At 47.1% G+C, this 22,423-nt stretch overlaps 1 protein-coding gene across 19 annotated transcripts in view; it reads right to left on the reverse strand.

The window, feature by feature from the left end:
* The window catches only part of TANC2 (tetratricopeptide repeat, ankyrin repeat and coiled-coil containing 2), a 283,394-nt gene that overhangs the window by 230,296 nt on the left and 30,675 nt on the right, over window positions 1-22,423 (reverse strand). For 7 of the 19 annotated variants that reach the window (XM_072028961.1, XM_072028957.1, XM_072028953.1 and 4 more), the window contains exons 1-2: window positions 20,829-21,085; window positions 19,714-19,818 (exon numbers count right to left, since the gene is read on the reverse strand). The exons of 1 other annotated variant lie outside the window; for it this stretch is intronic. The gene's annotated coding sequence lies outside the window, so the exon portion shown is untranslated. Of the gene's footprint in view, window positions 1-19,218; window positions 19,239-19,713; window positions 19,819-20,725; window positions 20,746-20,828; window positions 21,087-22,423 lie in introns of those variants that run through there. 11 more of the 19 variants (XM_072028946.1, XM_072028947.1, XM_072028956.1 and 8 more) reach the window with 8 other exon arrangements.

Raw genomic sequence — 22,423 nt, forward strand, 5'->3', positions numbered from 1 at the left:
GTCCAGTCAGGGCGATGGGAGCAGTACGACTGAAGCTAATTGCAGCTGGTATCACAGCACCTGCTATGATTACAAAAACGTAGGTCTTCACCTGGATAAAAAATCAGTTAAGAGGTTTAAAAGCTTAATTCCACCAGGAGACATGCAGAGGATGCTCGCACAGAGCTCCTCTGCCTGTCCCCATCGAGAGCACAGCACTCACCCTGGGAAGTGAGCTGTACTCTGTCCTTCAGACCCCAAACAAGCCAGCTCCTCCCTCCCGGCTCACACCGAGCTTTGGTGGTGCCTGCCATGCCTCGTGCCACCTGATGGGGAACCCACAGAAAGCAAACCCTGAGCACTGCCAGAGCCACGTGGAAGCACGGTTCTCACATGTCACAGGTGGGTGCGAGCTGCTTCAGTTTTCCAAAGAAAAACAACCAAATGTAACACCCTCACACCCAGTTTCATCTGAAATACAAACGCAGATTTTTTTTCTAAATCAAGTTGAGGTGAAACCACCAAAATTATCAGACAAAACACAGGAAAACTGACAGCTTAGACATTATTCCTCTCCTCTTTAAAGCGCTCCCACCATCCAGACAGTCAAAATTCTAATAAAAAGGCTTGTAAAAAGGAAATCTTCCTTCTCCCAGCTAGTTATTTCGCAGAGCTGATGGCTGTGTTTGCGTTTGGTTTTCCGGGTATAGTCCAATCATTTCCTCCACTGCTCTCCCAGCTGCTTACAGGAGATATCCACACAGCCACGGCGAACAGGAAAAAGAAGAAAAGCCCAACTGAATCACCACCGAACCTCAAACTACTCTTTCAGTTTCAAGATGAGGTCCCTCCTGTTGCAAGGTTATTCCATTTGTGTGTGACTGTGTACGCTCATTCCTTCAACACACCATGCGCAGGCACAAACGGCAAGGCTGCAGCGTGGGCCCTGTGCTCAGCCTTCAAGAAAACCACGGATCACTTCGCTTCCAGCAGAACAAACAGGCCTCCTGAGCAATCCCTCACATTAAAGACAAAAGATGAAACAGCTCAAACCTCAACATTTGCACAGTGCAGAGTGCTCCCGAGATCCGGCAGTCCTTAGGTGGGCGGCCCCTTCCCCTGAGGTTCAGGGCGACCCCAGGAATGGTCCTGTTTTTTTTTTTTTTTTTTTTTTACTGTTGTTGTTTTGCTTTGTTTGTTTTTTAAATTCAGTAGAGAAACTACTTCCTCGTTAAAAACAAAACCCACCACCATGCTACCACAGCTTTCCTTAGCACAAAAAACACACAGATATATTGAGAATCACAGTGGGTAACTTGCTATTTTAAAAAACTCAGATTACTCAAAAATATTAGATTTTGAAGTTGCATTTGAGCATTCAATCTAACGACTGGCTATCTGAGATAAAAGCTATTAAACATTCAGACTCTGTAGTTGGTGTTCCATTTTGCAATGTTGTTACATATCCTAAAAACAAGTTTTAAATTTAATTCACCTGTGCAACAACATTCTATTTGTTTTGTTTTCATCCTTTGCAATTCAATTGTTTAACCATCATGGGTAACACACTTTTAGATCAACATTTCTTTTTTAAACAGAACACAAAAGTAATGCGTTAAAGCAATTTAAATAACCTTCCTCACCAACAGCACCTGTATCCACCTCATTACAGCACCCATTTCCCCAGCTTTTCCTTTTTAATTGCTCCTCTTCTCCAAGTCTTCGCTTGATTCCTCCACCTCGGGTAGTCATCAGGTCCCTCCGGGAGCCTGCATCGCGCTTACGCAGGCTATCAAACAGGCTTTGCGTTTTCAACAAGTTTCAAATTTCCTCACTTTGTTGAATATCCTGTTTTCCAGAGGCAAAACATCAGGCAGAAAATACTCAGCTGCGGCATTCTACAGACGTCACGATAAAATCCCCGACAATGCTACGTCGAGCCCTTTCTTTGGGAAGGGGATAACCAAGGCAACGCGGTATTTACCAGGGCAAGCAGGAAATTGGGGCCACACCACGCCAGAACTGCTGCAGAGATGTGCGATGCTGTCAGCCACCACCAGTCCCCTCTCCTTGCCACAAAGCCCCATCGGACTCCCCAGCTTTGCCTACTCGGTGGCGAGCACATTGCAGAGCTCCTCTCGTTGAAAGCGACCCGCAGAGGCACTCCCTGAAGGCTGATGGCAGGAAGAAATGAGGTATGTTTCTGACAGGTCACGAATATATAAATAAAGCTGCTTATCTGCTTCGCTAATCATGCCTTTTCTGTCCCAAAGGCGCATTCCCGGCCGGAGGCTCCTCTGCACACCAAACGCCTCCAGGTCAGCCAGATCCAAGTACCAGATGCAAGGTCAAGGTCCTCCCCCAGAGGTTTTTAGCACTAACCCTACCACATCGCTCATTTTCCTTGAACATACAGAACCCCATTTCACATCTGTCCCTCTTCGTATGAGCCCACAACGTTTCACATAGAACGAGAAAACGCAATTCTCCAGGCTCCAATGACCAAACCACTCGTAGCAGCCCTGCCCATCCCGACTGCCTGATGTGTGGAGATGTGAGGTGCCTGCCTACCATCCTCTGTTCTTCTATTGGCTGTACAGACGCACTGTTCAGCTCTTTTAAGTGACAATGAAAACCCATTTGAATGATACTTCACATGTAAAAACATACTGGCTTCTGTACTATCCGGTTCTGCTTACATCTTCCCTTTCTCATGTCCAAGCCTGACTGACACACGTCTGAGGTAGCTCCTGAGAAAGGCACTGTGACATGGGTCAGGTTTGCATGAAGCTTCATCTGCTTACAATACAGCACAGCACCATCCTGTCCTCTTAGGCGATCCTCCAACAACATCCCTGCAGACATTATCTACATGAGCAAAGCAGTATTCAGAACGATGTTAAAAGACTAATGGAATAAATACACTGAGCTTTAAAACAGGTTTCTCTTTCACGTCCTGTTTATCTGTTCTTTAGATTCAGGCAGCGTGCTTGTTTCAGAAATGGTACTGCCCCAAAACGTGACAAATGCTTCCCGGTCTGGTTTTTAAAGGTCCCATATTGCCACTTCCTCCTTTAATCCGGCGACCTGTTTTCTGACCGAGCTATCTGTAAGGAACCCTCCCCATTCACCTAAGTTTGTCACTGCATTAGTGCACGAATCCCACCCAAACCCTAGCAGGCACGGTTTTAAAGCTGCCCGTCAGCTTTTACCAAGTAACACAAGCTGCTTGATGTTTCAGCCATGCAGGAGAGGAGCCTGGAACCAGCCCAGCTCTGCACACGCTGGGATGCAGCAGCTTCAGCAGCAGCGTGGCACAGGACATCACATTACTTGTAGCAGCCCGGGGAAGGAGACAACAAAGCCTTTATACACGACGGGTGCGTTATCTCGCTGGCAAGAGACAAAGGAGGCATTCTTCTATACACGGGCTCTAACCGTAGCACCAAATCCAACAGCAAAATCAACTTCTGAATCATTTCTGCTCACATCAGATGTGCATAGGCTGGGTTCACATGCACCAATAAACCCCTAGAAGTCTATTTCCTCTGCGCAGTTTGGAAGAGCTTACCAACAGGCAAGAAATGCAGACCTGGTGTTAGTTCTAGGGCATCTGACAGCACAGAAATAGATCTGTAGCTTCCCATCTTGCTAGAAAGCAATTATGACTATAAAGCCACTGCTCTTATTAATAACTAAGAATTACCAGCAGGTTCAGGAAAGTATCTTCACAGGTTGCTTCTGCTACAAACTACAGATGCTTTGCTGCTATGTACAGTAGGAGTGCTTAAAGTTCAACAGTTATTTTAATTTTGCTTACACAAATTAAGCTAACTACACCGCTGAAGCAATTAAACCAGAGGAAGATGAGGAATGAATTTTAATGCTATTAGCGATACCCCTTCCTTCTAACTCTTACATTTGTTTGTACAAAAATATTTGTGTTGGGGTACATTTTATTAGCTTGCTCTGAAACATGTTGGAAACTCGGGCGGCAATTAGACAGATTGGTGCTAACACTGAGGAGTAATTCACTCCACGGTGCCATTGAAGAAGTCCTACTTAGTCCTCTCTAGATGTGCCCCTGTCACATTGTCCAAGGCTACAGTGAAACACAAATGATGGCTATACTGACATACACACACACAGAGATATAAAACCCTGAACAGTTTGCAGGAAATCATGTAAAATTCTGTATTAATGTTTGCAACCAACACAGCCACTGAGCCCCTACAGATCTTACTGCAGGTGTACCTGAACAACACACCAAGTTCAAAACAACTGGCAAAAAGTACAGTCATGAGGTTTTACCACTAACAATTAGAGAAATTAAAATACACTGAAAGTAACTGTTTTGCTCAGACGTTGCTTGGAGAGAAGTGCTCTACACAATCTTTACTGCAGGATTTCTACAGAAAGGCTACTTTGCCTTCCAGTTCAACCTTGAGTCCGTCAAACCCACAGATAAATAAATGTACCCGTGTAATAGGAGCCAATATTTGACTGACCTGAAACAAACAGTACACAAACATTCCTTAAAGCCCTCTGAAATACTCAGTTTTAGCAGTGAGTGCTAACGCTGCCACTCCCCTTACCCATCCGTAATGCTGGTGATATAAATAGTTAAATGGCATATTAAAAAAATCATTACTTTTTTAATTTTTAATCCCTACTGTCACGAAAGGGTCAAATCTATGCATCCAAGCAGAAAAGGCAGCTGCACACTCATCCATCTTCGGAGAAGCAGCCCGTGGAAGTGCCATTATCTGTCCTGTTCAGAAGGACGCCGATTGTCACTCGCAGCCGCACAGGTATAACCGTGGCAAAATCCTGTCTGCCTGTTAAACCACTCAACCAACTCAGTCTTAATCCTCAGATAAGCTTTTGTTATCTCTAACCTTTTCATTTCGAGATCGGTGGCCTTTTTCACAGCAGCTCTTCCAAACACATTACCAAGTTCAACATCTCCCAGTTACTCTTCCCACCAGCTGATCTGCATGCTCATTTCCATCCATTACCTATGCAGGAAGCGCATTTACACGTTCACAAACATCTTGCTGCTGCTGCCCCGTTTCTCAATTTCACCTTTGCTCATTCAGCTCTCCTCCAGTCCTTTATTTTCACATCTTCCTTCACCCTCACAATCCAGTTTTGAGAAAGAGAAGTGATCCTGGAAGGCAGAGAGTAACCTTCCAACCTACCTAGCAATGCCAAAGGTCCAATATGTCAAGGCCAGGAAAGCCTAGAAATATTTCCTTCTCTCAAAACCTGAAACCTGAGCAAAAAGCGCTCAGCCATTAGGAAAAGACCTGGAGGAAAGCGATACACACGGCAAGATTGCTTGTCGTAAATGTAATAATGGGGCCAAATCGTGTCTTTGGGTAAAAGCTGTGGTCTCCTGCAGTTGCACCAAGCACTCCTGCCGGACTGATGGAGCTGGGGAGTTTCTACACCACTGCAATCTTTGATTCTTCCAACCTACCTTCAGATATACAAAATAAGGCAAGCATTTTTTGAACAAAGTCTGAAAATATAACTAAAGGAGAAGCGGGAAGCAGTGTTTGTGCACATGACCATTTAGTAAATCTTGCTAATCCCTTGCTAATGAGAAGCATCTCAAAAATTCCTTAAGTGTGGAAAGGGTTTGGGGTATAAAGCTATTTCACCCTCCGCGTTTCATCTCAGAACATCTCACATCAAGTCCCCACATGCGAACAGCGCAGAAATCAATGGTGTTTGTGAACCAGACCTACCCAAGGCTCTGCTGAAAGCCAGCACACAGCCCGTGTATGCTCCAGGGATGAGAGATCAATTCCTGGCCCTGCTAGGCAAATTTAACACTGCTGCAAAGATAAAACAACAGCAGGATGAGAAGGGGAGGGGGGGGAAGAGGAGGAGGAGGAGGAAGAGGAAGAGAACAAATAAAGGAAGGAAAACCAACCTGATGTTTCTATAATGAGTAATATGCAAAATCTCGCCATCTGATATCTATACCAGAGGTAAACAACTCTGGTAGACAAAAACAAACAAAACACACTTGAAAAAATACCAGATTCTCTTTCAAGCTTTATTACAACGTTTCCAGAGTATTTCATTTTTTTACCTACAGGATTTCTAAACACTTAGCAAAACTGCTAGCAACTTGCGGTCAGGTAAAGCCATTTCCTAAAGGAAAGCAATGAATTCACAAAAAGGTATACAACAAAACAAAATGCAACCTGGAGGCTGCTTTCCTTTACCTAAAAAGCAACGAGCGACAACATCAAACCTCTCAACCAAACGAGGTATGTTACACACGTAAAGAAAGTGATCTGCAACTGAAGTCGTTTCTTATTGGGAAGCTGAAAAGAATAATTAATTTTTAAAAAGTATTTTTAGTTTCCTATATGTGTTTTAGTAAAAACAAAAAAAACATTAGGTCAACTTCTATTAGCTCGAGTGTTTCATATGGAACAAGTCTGAGAGCATGAATAAACATGAAGGAATGTAAACTCGGATGCTGGGTTTTATCCAGCAGAAAGCACGGACACACGGCACTTTCTGCTGTGCTTTTTAAATGTTTTAACGATGTGCTGCAGAGCATCTCAGAAACAGAAGAAGCCCCTCCGTAACAGATCATGTAATTCCTCTGAATCCTGACAGAGCCAACTGAGTCCTGCAAAGGCACTCGAGAGAACTCAGAACTAACATTATTTGCCTTAACGTCCACCAGCACCTACTACATCAAACTAAAAGCTCTTCCCCCTAAACCCAGTGAAGATGCGTCCAAGCCTTTTACGTATAACTATATATATATATATATATATATGAACTTATTTTTTAAACTCTTCTGAAGCTGGTCTAGCCACCTCGGTTGTTCCACACACTGAAGTCTTGAAGCTGGATTCTGTGCCCTTGCACACCATTAAGCAGGGCTCCAGAATTCATCCTCTGTTGTTTATGAAATTGGGGGTGTTTTGCCAGCACGCAGCATATATCAGTGCAGAACACTGGCAAGTTATAACTTTGGCATTTATAAGCATTTTTGTGTCAAAGTGCCTAAATAAATCATTGTAAACCAGTTCCATTATGGATAGGAAAACAGACAATAAATGAAGTCCTGCTCAGTTTTTCAGGGTATGTTGGTGTCACAACAAAGTATCCCAGGACACTGAAACTACCTGAAAGTTTAGCCCACCGACTGCGGATGGGGAGCTTCAGAGAACAAAAATAGCCTGGACGTGGAAGAAATGTTTTGTTGCAATGACACTTTCGTAAGTCCCTTTCGAAAAGATTTGGGTTTATGCAATTTTATACAGTCCTTATATAAAAACCAAGTGAAATCAAACTTTATTTAAAAGTCTTTAGAAATATTTATTTTTTATAAATATATATTTCTAAAGTCTTTATTTTAAAAAGCATTATTTTAGGTATTGCTCCTACCAAATTCTGAAGTAGGGCTCCAAATGAAAAGCTGTTCCTCGATCCACATTCCCTGCAAAAATCTTAGTGACAACAAACGATAAATGACAAAGCCTGTCTGCTGTCACAAGGAGGTGCAGACAGTTACACACACGTTATGTGTACAGCTGGGAGCTGCTCCAGCTAGCGGGCAGTATTTCTACCCCTAATGAGTGGCAACGTGGGGCCTGACATGAGGCCCCTTCTCCAAACTGCCCCTCTGGACCAGCCACGCTGTGTTATTTCTCACACATGACATTAATATTTAATCAAATTTGCTTGCAGAACTTCCCTAGCAATCAGTCAGCCAAGGGCTTTTCACGGCTTATGTTTTTTTTGAGGGTCTGGAGAGGCCAAAACCAGAGTGGGGAGAGCAGGGCCGGGTCTCCTGCCCTTGGCCCCAAGCTCCTCGGGCATTACAGAAGGCAACGTCCCACACGCAAGCGGCCCCGACTCCTCCAGCAGGAGCCCAGACCTCGAGCAAACAGGCAGCAGGCAGGGATCTGAGCATTTACAAGTTGGCAAGGAGAGGCTCTAGGGGCCCGAACTCCCAAACTGCAGATGTCAGTGAGGAATACCACGACGTTCAGTAAGACCACAGGTGGTACTGCCTGAGACTTCACGAGGGCAAATCCCCACATATGCCAGAGTTGGCTCTAATCTCCCCTTAACCAAAGGGGTAATCATGAACACAAGATTTACTCTGTATACAACATCACTGAACAAATCCAAGGCAAACCGCGCTCACGTAACACACGATGCTGCGGACACACTCATCGCCTGGGAGAGTTTTAGTTACTCAGTTTCCTGATACTGATGACGAGCTGGGTAATCTTGTGTCAGATGACCTAATCTCCCTTTGAAGACTGTTTTATCCAGACCTGAACAAATTTTTCATTCACCACAATTTATGGAGGTTAATTCACAGCGGTGAACTGCAACGTTTGTGCTCGAGAGAAAAACTCAAGCACAAAGCTGGATGCACAAAACTTGAGCACAGAACCAGGCACACAAGAAAAGCGTTCACGCAAGGAGGGGTAAATGCAGCCCAGAGTAGCGCCTTATCTCATTTTCAGGCAGAAAAAATGTTTGTCTCTAAGGAAAAACGCAGCGCAGGAGCTTGAAGTTAATCATCATAGCTTTGTTTAATGTGAAATTTTAGTTGCAAGCAAGATACACAAGGGAATACAAAGCGGACTGATACATCCGATAAGTAAAAACCATATAATGGCTTAGGTAAACACCATATAATGGCTTTGTTTACAAGAACGCTGAAACTTCTGACAAAATATCTAAATGAGGTAACTATTTCTAATCAGTCTATGTATCTCAAGCTACACTTAAGCTATAGCCTGGTAAACAGACGAAACAAGCACATTCAAGTGCTCGCTAAGCACACTCATTAGCTCACTTCAGAATTTGTGGACGCATCCAACTTCAGCACCGAGCTCCCTTGCAGAAGATCCTAACCACAGCGACCCACCACAGAAAGCTAACTCACTGCCCGCGTTCAGTGGGCTTGAAAAAAGTCTTTATTGACTAGATTTGTTAGGCAGTCTTACGGACATTTACAAGAGACAGAAGCAGGGAAAAAAAAAAAAAAAAGATCCAGACGCAAAGCTTATCTGCTTTATGAGGACCCCTGCAGTTACAGCTATGCCGGGGGAAAAACAGATCCTGGCAAAGACCCCTAGCAGACAGACCCTGTATGCTGACATAAGCACAGCTAAATCATCTGCCCAAGTAACTTAAGAACAACAGAAGCACCCTTTGAAAGCCATGTCCATGCACCGTTGTCCGCAATGACACGTTGTATGTCTGGGGTCTGAGCAGGTCTGTGCCAACAACCCAGAGCTGAAAAAAGAAATCCTGAAATTTTGAGCAGGGTTCTTGCTAGGAGAGGCTCCAACCTAGTTAACTACATGTGTATGGACAAAGAGAGAGGAATTGACGTTCTTTGCAAGTAAACATAACTTGCATCTCGTCTTCTGTCTTCACTTCTTCCCATCCTGTTTGCCCACCCTTCAGTCCACGCAGTTCACCCCACCGCACAGAGAATGATTTGACATCCACAATTCACCCTGAACCTTCCATGCTCTGTGTGCACACACCCAAGTGACATTTGGAGGAGGGTGGGTGGCTGCTTCTGGTTTGTTTTACATTGCACGGAGCTTTGCATATTCTGAACCCTACTGGTCCTGTTTTCAGACAGCTGATTTTGGATAGAGGAGACTTAATTAGTAGGAGAACACAGGTAATGGTGTACAGCCCCTGCAAGCAAACTCGAAGTAGGTATTTCCTCGCGCTGTTATGGATTGCTCTTTCAGATGAGCTCACGTTGAAGCATTCTATCAAAAACTGGAAGAAGTCTCAGACACATCAGCTGTTCAGCTCGAAAATGTCAAGTCAGCACTTTGTTTTCTCATGCAGATGGCATCTCCAAAATAAATTGTTGTGAGTAGCTATCCGTATCCCTCTTTTACTCAGATTAATTCATACGCCGTATTCTTCCACTTTCCAAAGACGGGCATCTCTTAAATACCAAATTCGTCAGAGATACCACTTTTCTGAGCCATCTCATTCTAAGTATATCAGTGCATGTTATTGGTACGTCAGTGAGATAAAACCTCAGCTGCAGGCCTTGCCTACCCCAATCCTTCATCCTTCTACATTACAGAAGTGACATTTGTCTCTGGACAGTTGAACAGACCTTTCCACTTAAGTCAGAATTAATTCATCTGTTGCATTTGGTGCACGGTTCACAGAACCTTACCCATGTCAAGGCTTACTTCTAAACGGGGTTCCTTGCAGAACTGACTTGATTAGGCCGTATGGACCAAGGATCTATTAATTTCCTGTACCACAGTTTATGTATTGAAACTACAGGGAAAGGATAATCTTAAATGTGTTACTTGTCATGGCTTGGCTTTATTTTTGCTTGGTTGTTTGATTCTTTTTCTTTTTTTAATGTTTAAGGTTTCTGTCTGAAGAGCAATGACTGTCATCTTCCATTGTTGTCTGTGACGCTGAATCAATAGCTGTCCTCAATCAGGATCCAAATTTATAGGGAGAAAGGGAACCAAAGGAGATGCACAGTGCTGTCTTTACCTGTCCTGTCACTGAGCTCTCTTTACCTGTTCTGTTACTTTAATTCTGTAATTACAAAAAAACCATCAGTTCCAATTCTTCCTGTCTGCCTATGATACATCTTCTGTCTGGTCTCTCTTTAATTAAAACTTAATTTAAGCGTGACTGTTAGTCAATTCTAACCAATAAACGCATTCTACCCATTGATAAATAGATTTTACTATTTTTCTAAAGCACTTATTACACATTTAAGAAGCTGAAGGGTGCAGTTACACGAGAGATGTTCTTGTGGCTCGCCCTAAAGCTGACCATGTACCCAGCAGCATCACCTGTCTCAAACACCCCACTGGCCAGTGCTGACATTCGTGCACAGTCAGGACTTCACAGATTACCAAGGATGAGGCAAATTCAGCTGTTCTGTACGACCAAGTAGCATTACTCCATCTGTAATGTCCTCCCAGTCACCCTCCACAGCCTTGTAAGGAAACCAAATCAAGGCAGGAGTGTGCCAGATCAAAGATTTAACCCGGGATCGATTCCTTTCAGTCCTTTTTCAGCACCCTAGCACCCGATTGACATAACTTCCCATCCCTGCAGCCCCTTGGGAGCTGCTGTCACCCGCAGCTTCAGCTGGTACGCTCAATTCCACCATCCGAGCTACTCAGTGGCATGCTAACCAGTTCTGCACCCACTCACACCAGTTTTGACCATGCTATGTCCTACCTTTCCCACAAGAAGGCCATAAAGCATGGTAGTAAAACTGCTACTAAAACCAGACAGGCGATCTTCATGTTTTTCACCTAGCTAGAAGGGTTCCTCATCTTCTTCCAGCAGGTAGCAGAGAGTTGTACAAGGCTGGTGGCACCGAAGGATGAAGAAGCTGGATCTTTCCGTTCCCACTGGGCAAAGCCAAAACCAAATCTCTATGCCACTCCATTACTGCTCTCCTAAAATAATTCCTCAGCTTCAGCCTTGCATGTAATAACCTACTTGAGGCTTACATAACATGGAAAAATCCCGGTTTGTTCCTGCCTAGAAGCTGGGCTAGCAGGCATTGCAGCCCATGCTCCAGCCTTGCACCCCTCTCACTTGCGCTAATGCGCTCGCAGCTGAGACCCAGCTGAGCCCCCCGGGACTGAAAATACCTCGTGGGTCCGCAAAACTAAAGGCGTGCCTTTCTCTTTGGGAATGCACGCTAATTCCGAACTGCGCCATTTGGCTTGTGATCACAACTTGTAACTGGCAAGAACTCCCACTGTTATTACTTTTTGGGATAACTACTACCCACGTAGTGACAGATGGCACACTCCACCTCTGCTGAGGAGGTGTAGGAGCACTGCCTGCTGTCAGCATTGCATTAACAAAAAATTAAAATCGAGACACGGATAATATTACCAGTCTGAAGAGAAAGCGGGTGGGCACACGTAGCCTTCACCAAACAATATTCCTTTCTTCCATGGTGCCTGTTAGACTAAATCCCCAATCCTGAAGGCCAAAGAAGCAAGGGATGGATGCCTCGACGCACAACCAAGCCAAAGGTTGGTGCCCATGGAAAGCTGCTCACAAAGACTTGGAGCAAGCACTGATGTTGTACCTGTGAAGCAGAGTAGCTCATACCAATGACGGTGTGAAATAGCAGAAAAATGAGCTGGGGTCCTCCACACAAACCTTCTGTTGAAAACGAAACAGAGCTATTTGAATAACAGGAAAAAAAGCCTATTAAATAAGCAAGTGGGAGATTTCCTCCTTTCATATAATGAAAATGAGCTATTAAACCGAGATACTTTGCAGTATGAAAGCTGCTCAAAGAGATAACAAGCATTAGATCCCGATTTAAGCAACTACAGAAAGCTACAGATTAAGCAAGGTACAGCGACACGCACAGAGTTACTGCCTGGACCCCTGCCCCTCTGCATGTACCCTTACAAATAAAGTCAGAGGAAGAACACTACAGGCTGGGAGCTTGGGGCTGACCAGCAAAATCCCCCAGCACAAACACCGACTGGGATCATTGCAACCACTGCAGCCACTCACACTCCCATCCCTCCACCTGGTTTGGCTTTACAGCTTCCATCAACATTTGATGCACGTTTCCTTCTGGCTCCTTTCTCCAAGCATTTGTTTCTTCTAAAACCCATCCTCATGGCACTTTATATGGTTTTTCCCTCTCTCAGAACCCTTCCCTGCAATCTCCAGAGGACAGCAAGTTGTTTATCCATCCCCTAATCTCCCCTTTGCTGAGGGCTTTCTTCTGCAGTGCTTACACGAGACAGCCCACCCGGGTCTATCCCAGTGACCTCCCCGTGTTCACCACTGAGCAGGGAGCCAAGCCAGGAAACTACAGATCTGTATAGTATTAAGAAAACCTAAAGGAAGAGCAAGTGGGAGCTTCAGCCTGAAAGGGCAAGGCTATTTTGCCCAACTTCCTCCATTTACAGGCTCCAGCATCGTGCTGCCATCCCTCCCTCCCACAACGCCGTGACTCCTGGCAAACTCCAGAAGGTGTGAACTTTCCAGCTGACGTCTCTCACGCATTAAAAACACATCAGAAGTGCTGTGTACCTTCACCTTGTAGTCACTTGAGCTCTTCCAATCATTACCTGGGACATTAAAGAGCACGCTGCTACCAAAAATAGCTTCCCGACGTAGCATAATCCCACAGGAGAGAACGGGAAATGTGCAAAAGGGAAATGCCTGTGCTCTGGAAGAGGGGACTGAGACCCAGACAAGGAAAGATGGGCACTTCGCTGGTCCCTGCACTCCAGCTGCACTTTGTTCCTTTATTTTCTATTAACATTTCTCCACAAAAAACACTGATTCATTGGATCCCAGTCTGAGAAGAAGACAGAAGCTCATGTTCACTGATGGAACAAGCCACCACCAGAATGTGCTGGGCCAGGCCAGGAGGACACAACGGGCCTGCTCGTCACACCCACCCAGCAGAAATTTGGGGGGGAAATGGCCAAGTGGGGTTGTTCTCCTTTACCTCACCCCAAGAGGCAGCTGAGCACTGTGGGGCCGACAGCTTTCAGCAGGGAGGGAGCAGCAGCTGGGTGGTGGCACAGACAGGTAGGAAACCCTTCAAAGAGCAGTAGGAAGCAAGCCTTTTTTTTTCATTTTTTCCATAAACAGTAAAGCCAATAAGCCAGTTTCCATTTAACAACTGCAGAAAGAATCCAAACCCTCTAACATTTATCCCTCTGGTTATTAGTCCAGATACATGAGCAGGAAGCTACGTAACGCACATTTGTTTCTCCTTACAGTTTTCTCCCAACTCTTCATTGGATTTTTCCCATTTTTTTGCCCATAAAGATGGCCTACCAACATGTAAGCCACCCATTAAAACACCGCCCAAAGGATCGAGCTCAATCAGTTTAATATTTGGCAATTCAAGGGCGGAAAATTCACCTGCAAGGAACTTCGGATTACCATCCAAAATTGTTTCCAGGTTAAGCACATTAAGGTTCGTCAGAGAACATCAGTCAGTGCTTTTCAGAGATGGGAATCAATGCACAGCTGCCTTCTGGAGCCACGAGCTCTATAAATATTCACATTCTGAAGAGAGATTTTGCATCGTCTTTCCTTTTGATGCTTCTCATGCACACCAACTGTTTCTCTTCTTCAAGCGCATTCAGTAAATTTCTGACCAAACTAAGAAAGAAACACAAATTTTGGAGGCCAAGAGCCAGAAGTGCCTAAAATAAGGTGGACGCACGCATTAAGACAACTGAAAAAAATGTTCCTGCAGTGAAGTTTCCTACTGGCCACTTTAAAATACATTTTACTTAAATATCCTAAGTGCAGAAAAATAGCTGCAATCTGCCAAAACAGTATTCTGTCTGCCCTGGAAATCCGACAGGCACAAAGGGAAAAATGAAGTAACTAAAACCCCAAAATATCTAAAAAGGAGTAAATGGTTAATTTGTATCTGTGCAATAGGGGCACCTTCCTCTCTCTTTTCTCATCCTCAGTAATTAATAGCAAATTCCCAGCCTGACTGCTGTTACAAATAGGAGTTCACCACCCAAAAAACTTTTTCCATTAATGTAACCCTTTCAACTGGAGGCTACAAAACTGAGATCATTACAATTCAAGCCTAATTAGCGATTAAAGACGATGTTTGTAAGAATTAGACAACAAAATATTCACTATTAAAGGATGAGGGGCTTGGAGAAAAACCACCAGCCGCTGTTATTTGGGAATTTCACTTCGTCCGCTGTGTCGGGCTATTCCAATTCAGCCGAGTGCAGAAGAGGCAGTCCAACTCTTCAGCTGAACTTCATTAGCCAGCGAGGTATTTATACAAGCTGCAGGTTTGAAGTATTACACAATGGAAACCTGCAAAGCATCGCTGAAAACCAGCTCTCCTCTTGTAATGGGAAAAAAATGAAGATAGGGAAAAGGGGACGTGAAGACAGCTAACTCCTCGCAGCCACCCCTCTGCTGCCTCACACGCAACCTGCTCTAAAAGAAGCGAGCGCAAACTTCCAGGTCCAGCACCTCGAGGAAAGAGAAGCAAGAACGGCTGCCTCCATCCTCCCAAGCTTTGAAAAGTTTTAGATAGAGGAAGAAAAAAATTCACTGTTTGTGTACCCTTGCAGCTCAGCTCAGGAACAAACGCAGCTTTGAGCCTGCCCGGCTTTGATCCGCACAGTGAGGTGGAGAAGCTCATCAGATGACTTCGCAACAACTTGGGTGAAATGGGGCAGCAGGACTGGAAGTGGCTGTGGGGTTATTCAGGCATACCAGGAGCTTAACCTTGGACACGCACCGTTCTTTAATGAGACAAGCCAACGGTGACCAACCAACAAGTTGCTCCAAGACTTCCACGTTCAGACAGTGAAAGACCTCTGACAAAACAAGAAACCACTCCCCGGCCAAAGGAAAAGGGAAAAGCAGCTGCAGCCTTCATACCAGAGCTATCCGGGCACTCCAGGAGACATTCCTGCAGTCACCAACACGCTCCTTCCATAAAGGAGAAAGAGATAAGCACCGCTAACAGCCGAAAGGCTGACGTGCACGTTACGTGTGCTGCTCTTCAGAGGTTGCTCCTGGCCACGGGAGCCCCATGATGGCCCCAGTCAGAGGGACTTTGGGCAGGCAGCCTCCGGGGGATGGATGGGGACGGGGAGCATGGGTCAGGGACTTCACTTGTGTTTGATGAAGAGCACAGAATCATTAAGGTTGGAAACCTACTGGGCTGCCTGTGGCAAAGCAGACGTTGTTCACACGAATCAATGGAGGTGGGGGGAAGGAAGGGGAAAAACAGAAAGCCCTCCGATTTTAAAGGCCGAAAAAGCAACGTTTGAGCAAATAAGGGCTCCCCATGGAGCAAGGAAAAAAGCTTTACCTAGGCATATAAAAATATGTAAAAACCACCAAGCAAGTCTTACCCCATGGCTTGTTTTACGCAGAACATGTACAAAGCCAACTGTTGCCCATCCATTACACACGCCAAGCAGTATTTCCTCCAGCAATCACACAACGTGGCACAAACACAAACTTGAGGCAAGTAAGAAAGCCGTACTTTATCATACCATTCCTGATGCCTTCCTAAAGAGTGCTTTTCAAGATGGAGTCTCCCACATCACAGCATAAATTAACTCGTTTGACACCAATTAGGAAGACGGGTAACAACGCTGCCAACAGGAGACCCAGACCGTCAGTGAGTGCTATGGGTGGCTCCAAAGATCTCCTGAAGACCTGAAACACCACAGTGCCCTTACCAGAGCACCCAAAACATACTGCACTTCACTCCAAGACAGCAATTTCTCTCTCCCATCGGAATCCCGCAGCCAATTCCAGGCTGCACCAAGTCAGATTCCTCTCCAGTTTGCCTTTATCTTCACCCTGCAACTGGATCCTTTTGCTGTGGCCTCCTACACTGAACCTCAGCAAGCTAAATCAGATGGGGAGGCTGCACAAAGCCAAAATTTCAAGACCAGGCTCCAAGCCCCCAGTTTGTCCATTCCTTAAGCACACCAAACAAGCCACGGCCTTCTCTAATTAACATAGGGTTTGTATTTAATTACTTTTTAAATGAATGTAAAACAAACAACTGTATTTCAGACCCATAAAATAATGGGCCCAGAATAATTCTAAGTAGCATGACTAGAATTAGTTTTTTAGAGCTCATAAAATCCAGTTAGCAAATAAACCAGAAATGAACGATCCGGTTCACTCCACCCCTGCAAATATTTGCAGATGCAGCGAGCTTTAAATACAGACTTGTCTCCAGTGAATGCAACAGGTACGCTCTCCACCTTGAAGCTACAACAAATATGTCATTTCAAGACAAAGAGTTAACATTGCAGGAATCAGAAACCACCAGCAGGCCCAATTCTGCTCTCAGCACCAAGCTTGGTAGCCTGCCACGGGCCTCACAGGTCCTGCATCCAGCTCCTGCACCACCACGCTGCTTTTGCATGTTCAAAGGACGCTGAACGATGCTCTGAGAGGTTGGCACCTCTGCAGTACACATATCAGAAGGTGCAAGGCAACCTTATTACCAAGCTGGCCCCAATCTTTGACTGTACACAACAAGGCTGGACAACCCTAAGTATTCTCTGCACAGCACTAAGCATAAACCAAACGTACCCTCACTGAAAGGCAGCCCCACACCTCTACCAGTGCCATTCCTGGAGACCTTTCTAAGGCTTCACACAAATACTCCAGGCACAGGCGTGTAACCAGCTGCACCCACTCCAAGAGCTCACTGCTGCCACAGGGGCAGGCCCAGCCTCCTTCCTGGGTGATGCTCCTGCATCCTCCTCGCACAATGTTCCACACGACAAGTCCGGTTCATTGATCCTGCTAGAAATGAACTCTGCAGAAAGAAATAGCTGTCAGCCACCCAGCAGCTGCTCAAGCATTTAACTTTGCAGCCGAGAAGGGCTGCGCCACCACCCACAGCACTGCTGCCACGAGGGCAGACACGGGGTCACTGACTTTGCAGCAGTTCCTAAAATCAGCTTAATCTCACCAAAAACCTACGCTTGGAGGCATCTGCTTGTCTGGATGGCAGAGGAAGCCAACCCGCCTCATCAGGCTGCAGGAAAGAAAATTCAGGCTCAAAAGTTTAAACAAAAAGAATCAATATGTATGCTCAGGGCTTTATACATCAAAAAGACACAAATGAGGAAATTATTGAAAAAATTCTAAAGGATTTTTTTTCCTTTTATTTCAGACTGTGGAGCAATAGGTGTTGCTAGTCTCTCAGCTGGTCACAGGTTCAATCACTTCTAGAAAAGGAATATTTACATAAAACATAAGGAGGAACATCATTTTTTTCTTTTCTTTTTTAAACAAAACAAACCATGCACAAGGAGGGCTGCAGATTGCTCTTTTTCTTTTTCAATGTACCAGGCTTTTTTGGTGCTGGTGGTGGGTTTTTGGTTTTAAGAGTTTACTGGATGCCTTCTTAGTGTTTTCCTTTTGCTGTTTAACAAAAAAGTAAAATACGCTATTGCTGATATTAACGAGCATTCTGAAATTAAAAAAAAAAAAAAAAGCAAGACTCCATACCTAGAAAATTTAAATATGCTATAAGCAAACCAACCAAGGCCTACACAATCCAGCGTACAGAGTGCACAACAACATGTGAAGTGATGCACATCTGGACCTAATACAGCCTGCATGTACGCACGTTAATATTCATAAATGAGAATTTACAAGCAGAAAGTTAGGCATGCTCATCTGTACTGCTGCATAAAAACTAATCTGTTAGAAATTCACTGGACGTAACGGTTACGTTCGGGGATTTCTCAGCAGCAACATGTATCACATATTCTAAAGGTTCAATAGCAAGTAAATCTAGGGTACGTAACTTGAAATGTTGAAAGGTAATCATTAGGCAAATCAGAAAACACCTTTTTGTTCAGAATATGTATTTCTAGTTAAAAAAAAAACATGCAAACATTGGATCATGGGCAAGCCAATGGAAAAGATGGAAAGATGACAACAAGGGAGAAATTGCTCCAGAGCAATCAATGCTGACAATTTGGTTATTTTCTGACAACGTCGCAGTCATCCAGTTTCACTGAGCGCCTAGCCAGTAACCCAGGCTGTAATTATACGTCTAAATCAGGCGAGGATGTCTTGGTGTTCTACCACCACCACAATCTAGATCCAAACAGGATACAGTCCTACCGCTCCTCTCCACACCAGAGCAATTGGTGGGAAGGCTGGAGCACACACAGCCTTCTGCATTTATGATGCTCTTAGCAAGAGTTACTACAAAAAAGCAGCACGACTCCTTAAGGAGCACTTTGTTTATTTTTATTTTTTTTTGAAGCCCCAGAGTCACAATGCCCACAAACCCCGAGCGGCTCACACATTCCTTGCCTAAGCACTGCTGTCTGGTTTTTACCCCCAGTAGTTCATTCACAGAGCAAATAAGAAAGGATTTTGATTGTGGCAAGCTGCAAATGCAATATATTGCACTATCACAGTTTAATTGCACATTCATCACGTACTTCATAGCTAAACGTACCTCTACACAAAGTAGCCATGATCTAAGGTGTCTCTTGCCACTCCAGTAAGAAAGCCTCACGTGACTGTAGCTAGCAAATTCTCCTCAAAACACCGTCACCAAAACACACTTATTTTACTATATATTGGCTTTAATCCACACGCTAGGATCAGATGGTTTCAGTTTCAGGTTTTGGTTTCTAAGGTTTAAGGTTTAAATAATAGAAATCAGCGACAGCCAACCTTTAGCATTCTGAAGAGATCATTCCGAGCTCCCACCTGAGAAACGCTGCGAGCAGGGTTTCATGGCCGTGTTGTTCTCTACCGCACGTTTGCTCTATTTCTTCTCGCTCCTCTCCCCGTTTCAGCATTCATTCGCCTGCGCTCACTATCCTGTAGCAACGCTACACTCCACAACAGCGCTAATTAACCTTTACAATTAACGTGATTTAACTTCGCCAGATATTTCTCCTCCCTTATGCCACGTCCACCTGTATAAAAGCCTGAGCTCCACAGCGATGCACCATTCCCTAGACCACCTCGCTGGCTGCCATACGCTCCTCAACTTCCAGACACAAACGGGGACGAGCCCGTCTCTTCCCTGCAGAACACACACACCAGCGCAGCCGTCTGCCTCGCCGTATCTCCTTTCTTCTTTACATTTTAGCCCCCAACAGCCAGCCCACGCCTGGAACAGAAAGCCGCTGCGTGTCACCAGCCTCCCCGCTCCTTACTCACCCCCGGGAGGAAGAGGAGGGAGGATTTCAAGCCCTGCTTTCCTCAAGAGGCAGCGGGCAGGGCTGCGGGGGGCTCCTCACGGGCATCCTCTCTGCCACCCGGTGCCTGTGAAGGAGAGAGGCCGTTCGCTAGGCAGATCCCTCCAGATCCCACCTCAGGATCCCCACTTGGGATCCCCACAGCCCCACTCACGCCCAGGTGCCCCCCCAGCTGGCTCCAACCCCCCCCAGCACCCCCCAAAATCCACGGCTGAGCTGAGCCAGGCTGAGCCCTGCGACCACCCCAAAGCCCCCCAGGGCCGCCGCCCCTCAGCTCTGCAACCCCGGCCAAAGTGGGGGGTGAGGGGGAGAAATGGGAGGGGGTGAGGATGGGGGTTAATGGGGTGTAAGGGGGGGTAACGGGGTGAGAATGGGGGTAAGGGGGGGAATTGGGGTGAGGATGGGGGGTAAGTGAATGTGAGGAGGTGTATGAGGGGTGGTGGGGGCACGAGGAAGGGAATGGGGGCGTGAGGATGGGGGTTATTGGGGTGTGAGAGGGGGTAAAGGGATGAGGAAGGGGGTAACGGGGTGTAAGGGGGGCGTGTGGGGGTGAGGATAGGGAGTAAGGGAGGTGTATGGGGGCAGCGGGGGGGATGGGGCGTGAGGACAGTAATGGGGGGGTGAGGATGGGGGTTACTGGGGTGTAAAAGGGGTGAAAATGGGGGTGGGGGGGTGTAAAGAGGGGTGTAAGGGGGTAACGGGGGGGATGAGGGAGGGATGAGGGGGGTGTGGGGTAACAGAGGGGGTACTGGGGGGGTGAGAGGTGGTGCGAGGGGGGCAGGGGGATGGCGGGGGGGGGTAAGGGGGTGTGTGCGAGGGGGGTGAGGGGGCGTAGGGAGGGTGGGGGGGGGGGTGAGGGGAGGCCCTGAGGGGCCACCACCGCGTCGCGGGGCGTCGCCTCCCCCCCCCCATCTGTCGCCGCGGGGTGAGGAGAGGAGGAGGGGGGGAGGTGGGGGGCACCCCTTGGCCCTTACCTGGCGCGGGGGGGGCTCGGCGGCGGCCCTCACACACACACCCCCCCCCCCCCACATACACCCCCCCCCACATCATACACCCCCCTCAGCCCCCCTCACGCACCGCCCGCGGCTGAGGCGCGGGGGCCGCCTCCCTCTCCCCACACCGCCGCGGCGGGCGGACGGGACGAGCCGAGCCGAGCCGAGCGCGCTCCCGGCGGGGAGGGGACGGCTGAGGGGCGGGGGGCGGCCGCTGCGGCTGCTCGCTGCTCGCTCGGCGCCCAGAGGCTCCCGCAGCGCCCCCCCCCCCGCAGCGCGCCCCCGCCGCCCCGCGTGCACGCGCGGAGATGATGGGGGGGGGGCAGGGAGAGCGGGCGGGGCCGCGCTCGCCCCCCGGCCGTGAGGGGAGGGGATGGGGGAGGAGGGGAGGGGGAAGGGAAGCGGCGTGCGCGCCCCCGTGCTCGCTCCCTCCCTCCCTCCCTCCCTCTCTGCGCTCGGAGGTGAGCGGGGAGGGGCTGCTGCATATTCATGAGGGGGGGTGGCTATGCAAAACGCGCCTCTGCCCTCCTCGGGGGGCGGGGGGGGCTCCTCCCGTGAGGCGGTGGCGGCCGCGCCGTGAGGCGGCTCCGCGCGGCCGGGGGCAGCCGGCTCCGGGCAGGGCTCTGCCCGCAAGGAGGGACCCGCAGCGGCCCCCTCAGGTGGCTCCGGCCTCCGGCACAGCCTCGGCTGAGGCGCTGCAGCCGCCCAAGCCGGCCCCGGCTCGGGTGAAGCGGCCGCCGCCGCCTCAGGTTCCCCCCTGAGGACGCCCCCCCCCGGCCTCCCGCTGAGGGGATGGAGCAAAAGCCGAAATCCGAAGGGTTTCGCTCAGTTCTCCCCCCAAAAACATCAGCCTGTTGAAGACCAGGTGCAAAGGGCGTGCACAGGAAGAGCTGTGCTACCTTCTAATGCTCGTAGGCACGTTTATTTACCCAAACAGCTCAAGAAATACACAAGAAATGTGTTCTTTACTCAAGAAATACACGCTGCAGTCTAATCAGTGTGCCGGCATTGCTGAACTGGCCACCCTGAATGAAAAACAATACTGACAGAAATTTGGGGTTTCTCATCAAATGTCACGGATCCAAGCTATTTTTGTGCAAAAAGTACACGGTAAACATTATTTTATCTGGTTATTTCCCTTTAAGAAAACGAATATTTAGGCCTTACTCAACAAAATAAGCTTTTTAGTCCCAGTACAAAGTGTTCCCTTTAATTAAATTAATTACGAGGATCTCCACTCCCTTGGGACGGATGCCTTCTTAAACCTTCTGGGTGCAGGTTGCTCGCCTCCATCTGCCCCCAGGACGGCTGAGAGCTTCATCACATCTGCCCCGGGTGAATGACCACGGAAATTAAGCAACGGGGTAATCTTCAGGTGTGAGTCAAGAAAATGACTTGTACAAAACAAACTCCTATGGACAAAATCCTGCCTAGGAAGCACTAATGAAAAACGGAGGTAGCCCCGTGTTTGGTTTTGCTGTGTATTTGTTAGCGGGGCAGGGATACAGACGCCACGTTTCTGGAATTAAGCATGGATCAGAGTAAGTGGGTATATGTCACCGATCACTGCAGTCCTCTCTTTTTTCTTTCATAAGAGAGTGGCAACGCATAAAACAGAGCAACAAGCACTTAAAAAAAATAGTAAGGAAATATTCCAGAAATATTTTCATCTAAATCTGT

Source organism: Anas platyrhynchos, chromosome 28 (genome assembly GCF_047663525.1).
Source record: "Anas platyrhynchos isolate ZD024472 breed Pekin duck chromosome 28, IASCAAS_PekinDuck_T2T, whole genome shotgun sequence".
Classification (NCBI taxonomy): Eukaryota; Metazoa; Chordata; class Aves; order Anseriformes; family Anatidae; genus Anas; species Anas platyrhynchos.